Here is an 8,182-nt window from a genome sequence, read left to right as displayed (position 1 = left end):
AAGAAAAAAATTTGTGGAAAAAAATGTATGTGCTGTCATTTATGTAAATTTTAAAGCACAGAAATAATATATATTGTTCAAGAATACATATGTATGCATATGAAGTTATTACAAATGGACTGATTGGGATATATATACTAAATTCCTGATAGTTGCTTCTAGGGATTGGGGTGAAGAAATGGAGCTGTGGTCAGAGATTTCACTGTCATCCTTTTTATTTCATTTCTTTTCTGTAAACAACACTTGAGGCAAATATGATAAACAAAAAATGTCAGTTCTGACAGGGAAAATATATATGTGCATACAGATTAGCCTCTTTGCATTTTCCCTTTTCTTACAACTTTATTGAGGCATAATTGTTGTATAATAATCTATACATATTTAAAGTGTACAGTGTGATAAATTGACAGGTGTATATCCATGAAACCTTTACCACAATCAAGACAATGGACATTTCCATCGCCTCCAACACTTTCCTTATGCCCCTTTGTAATACATTTCTCCATTTTCCCTTGAACTTGAGTAACCATTGATTTGCTTTCTATCATTGTAGATTAGTTTGCTTTTTCTAGAATTTTATACAAATGGAATCCTACAGTATCTCCTTTTTTTTTTTTTTTTTTTGGTCTGGTTGCTTTCACTAACTTTCTCCAAAGAATAGCAACTTCTCAAAAACAATTTTAAAAATCTTGTAACTGCTGAAAAACCATCTGGAACATATGATCTGTGATTCAGAAGTGGAGGGAGGAGGGAATCTGTGGAAAGCAGGTACCATTTGGAATAGACTTCCAAGTAGACAGAACAAGCAAACCTAATATAATGGCATCCATATTCATAAAAATCTTCCCTCATATGCTTGTAGTTTTTCATTTCCTGACCCTGCCTGAAAGTCCACAAATGAGAGTCTTGTGGAGAGCTAACGTACCCATTGAAAACCAGAGGACTTACTGAGAACTCATTCATGGCAATTTGTTCAGTGAGATGCCTGTCATCCTTATACCTGCCTGAGTTCAGCTTCACTAGAAGAATGGGTTGCTTGTGTTGTGGGAAAGGGGAACCATGATGTAGGAAGCAGGGAGAATTGAGGGGTGTGGGGAGATCTAAGTGTGGCAGCACAGTAGGAGACTTTGGGTAACACTAGGCTACTGGGATAAGGACCCACAGAGGTGGGAGAAGGCCAGAAAAGAATGAGGGAAATACCCAAAGTTAAGAGTCTCCCAGTTAAAAATGCTGCCATGCAGGGGCCTCTGCTGAGAAACTAAAGAAGAAATTGCCATTCTATCTTTCCGTGTCTCTTATTCTTAACATCAGAGAATTCTTTTTCTGTAAATTCAGCCTGATATCATTATTGCTCTGTGAATTAAATTGGCTTTTGTTGGCTGGGCTGGGAGCCCAAGTACCAGATATAACATTGTTTCTGTGGAAAAATGTGGCCAGATATCTGATCTACAAAGGAAGTTTGGAAACATAAGCTATATATGCCAGCCAGGGACTCCTTAGGTATATAAATCTTGGTAACAATGAGCTATGTTATAATGGAAATATTTTCACAGATATAATTCTTCATCTATAGCCAATATCAGTCATTAAAACATACTGTTCAGTCCTGGGACCCATGAGTGGAGGATGTTACAGAGACATTGGAAAGGAGCCAGAGGAGACAAAGTAAATGATGAAAGGTTTTGAAAAACAGCCCTTCAGGGAAAAGTCTCCATTAGTTCAGAGAAGAGAGGTGTGAGTAGACTGAGTATCAGTCTTGAAACTATAAAGAGACATTACATTATTTACACCAAGTCTTTTTTTCCTTCGGTGTCCCCACAGAGCAATACAAGAAAAAATGAGTTTAAGTGACAACAGAAGAGATTTGGGCTGGTCGGATGTCCCCAGCCTGAAGATCAGAACCCATTCTCAGGTTGCCAAGCTTCAGTCTCACAAGGGAGTAGGTCATTCTTGGGGTTTTCTGAGCTCTCTGATCAGTGGTGGGCAGAGGTCACCCAGACCTGGTCGGCTGCCTTCCATTGTTTGCATACATTGTTATTTGGGAAACTGAGGGGTTCTGCGCAGCTTTAGAAGATGCGTCAGGACTACAAAGAGGGTAAAGTAAGCCACGTGTGAACTTGCCTCACATGGAAAAAATCCAGACAGGAGAAGTCTCAGCTTCCCGTCCATCATTTGCCAAAGTTTCTCCAAAGAACATAGAACCACAGTAGGAAGCACATGTGGGGAGGGCTGTGGCAGCCCCCACCACAGGTGGGACAGGTGTGTCATGTCCCAGGGAGTGAATGCGGTCCCTACTGTCAGTGCGTTTTCCGGGGATGTTGACAAAGCAGAAATGCCTCTAGAGGGAAGTAACTGGAACAGAAACTGGAAACTGGGTCAAAGGAAGAGCAGTTGAAAGAACTAGCTCCACTGGCCGGGAGAAGATAAGCCTTTTAAAGGGGGTGGGGGGGGGTGACAAGAAGTTGTTTCTAAATATTTGAAGTGCTGTCAGGCGGACGAGGGATTAGAATTGTGTTGTGCAGGTCCAGAAGCAAACGCAGAGCCAGTGAGTACAGGTTACACGGAGAGAGTGTCGGCTGAGAAGAAGCATTTTGTCGTCATTAGGGTCACTCCAAGCGGAGTGCAGCGCCTGGTGACTAGGGAGCGTTTGTGCAAAGGCTGGATGAATGCCTCACAAGAAGCTTGGTGGAAGAAATTCTGGAGCTTTTATTATTGCTTACGATGATGACGATGATGACGATGATGATGATGATGTCGTCGTCGTCGTCTCTCTAATCAAATGAAACTTCCTGGAGAGCGAGATGACCTAGCCTCAAGCATCTTTCTCCTGGTGCGCAGGAAAGGCGGGCTTTGCAGTCTGAGCCGCTAGAGGGAGTCGGGACAGCGGCTGCAGAGCTGCCCTCCGCACCCTGCGGCCCACCAGCGACTGGTGTCGGGTTCCTGCTCAGGTCTCCTGCGTTTTGCTGCTTTCCGTGTCTCCTCCACGAATCTTTCTGGAAAGCTTACATCTGATTAAGTTCTTTAGTGTCCACAAGAGGCACAGTCGCTGCTATCTGGTACTTTGTTTTATGCTTAATTTATTAATTATATAAGTAGATTAAGCAGTACTTCTCTAAAAATTCAAATTCTCCTTATTATAGAACTAAAAAAATTAAATCTTATGAAGTTAACAAATACATTTTCCAGACATTTTAACATTGATTTCCAGACTAATTGAATTCTCCTAAAATCACGAATATCCCACATCTGAATCTCTTAAAGGCTACAAAGGCCTTAAAAAGCAGAAACACACACAAATGAAACATCACAAGAATTACAAAACTTACTATTATATTTAAACTTAAACTGTTGTGAAGTACTTAGATATTTAAATTTATTTCTCCTTTTTCACTATACTTATTCTTTTTTTAAAAAGATTTTATTAATTAATTAATTAATTATCAGAGAGAGAGAGAGAGAGAGAGACAGAGCACAAGCAGAGGGAGCAGCAGGCAGAGGGAGAAGCGGCTCCCCGCTGAGCAAGGAGCCCGATGCAGGACTCAAACCCAGGAGCCAAAAGTAGACACTTAAGTGACTGAACCACCCAGGCATCCCTCTATACTTATTCTTTTTTTTTTTTTAAAGATTTTATTTATTTAATCGACAGAGATAGAGACAGCCAGCGAGAGAGGGAACACAAGCAGGGGGAGTAGGAGAGGAAGAAGCAGGCTCATAGCGGAGGAGCCTGATGTGGGGCTCGATCCCATAACTCCGGGATCACGCCCTGAGCCGAAGGCAGACACTTAACCGCTGTGCCACCCAGGCGCCCCCCCTCTATACTTAAAAGTATTCTTGTCCTCTTCCAGAGGATAGGGTATCTTTTAAAAATACGTATCTTTACTTTCCTGATGACACAGTAATTTTCTCAAAATCAGAAGTGAACAATATCATTTCTGAGTAGCACAGGAAGGCACTGCTGCGTTTTGAAATTTCTTACAAACATACAAAATCTTTCCATGCAGTTAAAATTCTAATAGATCCAATCAATGACACTTATAAGCACAAGGTTATATTTTGGTACTGAAAGTCCAGTGCTGCAGTAACAAACACTTTAAAACAGTGGGAGTGACTTTGGCACTGGTTAGAGTCTAGAAGAATTTTGAGGAGCAATGTAGAGAAAGCCCAAGTTACCTTGAATAGACTGTCAGCAGAAACTCAAACTTGGAGGCTGTTGCCAGTGAGGGCTCAACAGGAAATAAGAAACATGTCATTGGAAACTGAAGGAAGAGGCTTTCTCTTTGGGTGTAACAGAAAGTGTAGCAAAATTGTCTCCTGCAATTATGGGAAAAGCAGAACAGGTATGTGATGAAGTGGGTCGTCTAGCAAAGATTCCCAAGTGCAATGTTGATGGTGCCACCTGGTCCTTCTTGCTACATGTAGTAAAATGCAAGGGGAGAGTGAAAAACTGAGGGAAGAACTATTAATCAGAAAGGAACCAGGACTTGAAGACTGAAAATTTTTAATCTCTCCAAATGGCAAAAGATGTTAAAATTAAGAAATGACTTTCAAGCTTGTGGCATAGAGAAAAGCCCTGGCCTAGAGAAAAAGCCAAGTAGTGATTATACAAGCTTTTGTTAAAACCTCAGGAAGATCAGAGGACCAGAATAGTAATCCTTCACAAAGGACCCTCTCCACAAATTAAGGGATGTGCCTCTTACTACTCTTCAAACAATAGGACCTTTCCACATCGGAGTTGTCCTTTAACCATCTCAGCATCCTGACTGTAGGTAAAGGAGGGCCTGTCTCAGAAAGAATGGTAAATGTTACTTTTGTGTAAAGGGAAATTGACAGGAGACCCACAGTGCATTTAAGAAATGCATTATGTCAGCAAAAGCACTGCCAACTTAAACTGAAAGGGACAGAAAGAGTACAAAATCAAAGGAGGCTGTTAGATCTCCAAACTTCTGGCAGGAAGCAGGATGGTAAAACTGCTGGGCTGCAAACAGGTGCTACCTTTCATGAAAAAGGGAAGATGACTGAGAGCAGAACCAAGAGCTATTAACCAAGAGTAGATTATTCCCAGGCCCTGAAATCTAATCAAGGCGCTCTGGCAGGAGTTTGCTCGGCTGGATCTCAAGAACTACTTTGGACTGGTAACTCCCTAACTCCTTTCACCTTCCACTCCTCCCTCCCCTTGTAAATGGGATGGCTGTCACTATTTTACTGTATCTTTTCCTCCGTCGTATGTCGGGTGTGTTGGGAGCCAGATAGCTTGTCTTTAGTTTTCTAGATTGAGAGTAACTATGGCTAAGAGCCTCATCCATACCTGGGCCTGATTTAGATAATAAAATTCTAGACTTTAAGCAGATGTTGTAATGGTATGAGGTTCTTGAGGAATTTGGGAGGGAGTAATTATATATATTTTTTATGTGGGAGGAACACACATCACTGGGGACCAGAGGGTGGACTGTGATGGACAGACTCCAGGGTAGCCCTACATTTCCCACTTCCTGGTTTAAACCCTTGTGCGATCTCCCCTTGAGTGTTAATGGGACCTGTGACTTCCTTTTAACTAGTAGAATTTAGCAAACACGATGGAATGTATGTGATTATTTGCACATGACTATATTATCTAAGATTGTAATCCACCTTGCTAGAAGACCCCCTCTCGCTTGCTGACTTTGAAAGAGCAAGCTGCCACCTTTTGAGCGGCCACCTGGAGAGGCCCACAGTGCAAAGAGCTGAAGGCAGCCTCCAACTGATAGTCAGCAAGAAAATGAGGTTCTCAATCTGACGACTTGCAAGAAACTAAGTGCTCTAACAGCTACACGAACTTGGAAGCAGACCCGATCCCAGTCAAACCTTTGAAGTCTATGGGCAGGAAGGGAAGATAACAGGCAGGCTAGTATCTCGTGAACGTAAGGAATACTGTCCCACTGGGACAGATTAGAACTTGTCGTTGTTGCCTTTGACCTTGTCCACCTGGGTATCCTATAGAAGCCGGCGTCCTTCATCTAAACACATATCTAAACACGTGCACAGGAATGAGGAAAACTGGAAGGGAGTCCAAGGAAGTACAGTAGCTGCAAGCCCAGATGCTGCTTCCCGCCAGTGGGGTGAGTCAGCAGGTCAGCACCAGTGTGCGTCAGCTCCGCAAGGTCTTATACGGGTCCTGAAGTATAGCATCATATAAACTTAGGTAGTCTTGCAGATTTTTAGACTGTTAACAAAGTTAGCACGATTCTCTTACATATTGAACCTTAAAAGTCACAAGTGTAATTTGCACCTTCAGAAGTTCACCCTGGCTGCTGAGTGATGTCTTCTCTCGTGTGGTCGTACTATATTGTGTTTATCCATTTGTCAGCTGACACATAATTTGGGTTGTTTCCAGTTTTTTGACTGTTATGAATAACGCTGCCCTAACTATTCACGTACAAGTCTTGGTGTGGACGTACGTTTTAATTTCTCGTGGTAGATTCCTAGGAGTGGAATTACTAGGTTGTATGGTAAGTGTATGTTTAACTTCTAAAGAAACTACCAAACTATTTTCCAAAGTATCTGTAACATTTCATATACCTATCAACAGTGTATGAAGGTTCCAGTTCTTTTCCATCCTCATCAACCCTTGGTATCTTCTCTCTTTTATATCATAGCTCTTTCGGTATAGTAATCTCGTTTGTGGTATTAATTTGCATTTCCCTAATGACTAATGATTTAAGTATCTTTCCATATGCTTGTTAGACGTTTATATACCTTCTTTAGTGAAATATCTATTCAAATCTTTTGCCCATTTAAAAATTGGGTTGTTGGGGCCCCTGGGTGGCTCAGTCATTAAGCATCTGCCTTCGGCTCCAGTCATGATCTCAGGGTCCTGGGATCCAGCCTCGCATCGAGCTCCCTGCTCTGCAGGGAGTCTGCTTCTCCCTCTTCCTCTGCCACCCCCCCCTTGTGCTCTCTCTGTCAAATAAATACATAAAATCTTTTAAAAAATAAAAATTGGGTTGTTTGCCTTTGTGAGTTTAATTTCTTATTTTTTAAATTTCTTCTGTATATGGTCCTTAATAATATTCATGATTCTGTATATTTTCTCCTGGTCTGTAGCTTAGTGTGTGTGTGTGTGTGTGTGTATTTTACGATTTTATTTATTTATTTGAGAAACAAAGAGAGAGAGAAGGAACACAAACAGGGAGAGGGGGAGAGGGAGAAGTAGGCTTCCCACTGAGCGGGGAGCCTGATGTGGGACTCGATCCCAGGATCCTGGGATCATGACTTGAGCTGAAGGTGGACACTTAACTGACAGAGCCACTCAGGCGTCCCTACCTTCAGTCTGCTTTTAATGAAATATTATATCTTCTGTTCTACACTGGTCAAAACCTTTCTTGGATCATAGTATTTATTCATGGCCATCACATGTTCCTTGAGGAAAAAAATTAAAAAGATAAAAAAACTATCATTATAATCTCTACATCCAGGTACAACCTTTATGAACATGTGGGGTCGACTCTCCCAGACATTTTTGCTAGCGGCACTGTCAGCACAGATTATGATGTTTTGAGCCACATCCTTCACCCCCCAGATTTCAACATAGCTGTGGCACGAACAGTGCCATGTACTTTGCCAGTGTCCATACAAGATCACATCACAGTATCTCTTGCCTTGGCATTCTAGAAGTCTGGAAAGCCTGCTCAGCTACATGTAGGCACAACCCATAATTTCAAGTTTCAAGTTAACACCCCCTGGTTGGAGGCAGCCCTAAACCGACAAGAACAGGATGTCCTGGATATATGTCCCAATCTTCCCATCCAGCAGGGCAGAGAATGTGGGGAAATTCTAAGATGAGTTCTGCGTGGTTCCTTAGAGCCCCCTTTGGGATTGAACCTGTTTGCCAAAGCTGTAACCCACTCATTTATTGACTTTTCTCCCTTTCTCCTTTCCTTCACTTGTGTTTCCTAAGATAACTTCCCTACAAAATTATCTGCACCCCAAATTATCTGCACCAATCTATTTCAGGGTCTGCTTTTGGAGAAAACCAAGGCAGGTATCATATTTGGTCCCTCGACAAACTGGGATATTTCCATGGAATGGCCATCAGGCAAGTGAGGGGGCTGGTAATGATATCATATAAAAATAATGAAAATAGCGAAAATAATGACGAAACTGTGAGAAGAGAAAACTTACAGAAATAATCATAATCGTCTTTAGG

Source organism: Ursus americanus, chromosome 5, assembly GCF_024610735.1.
Source record: "Ursus americanus isolate L20-20 chromosome 5, mUrsAme1.1.p, whole genome shotgun sequence".
In the NCBI taxonomy this organism is placed as follows: Eukaryota; Metazoa; Chordata; class Mammalia; order Carnivora; family Ursidae; genus Ursus; species Ursus americanus.
Note: the sequence above shows the minus strand (reverse complement) of the source record.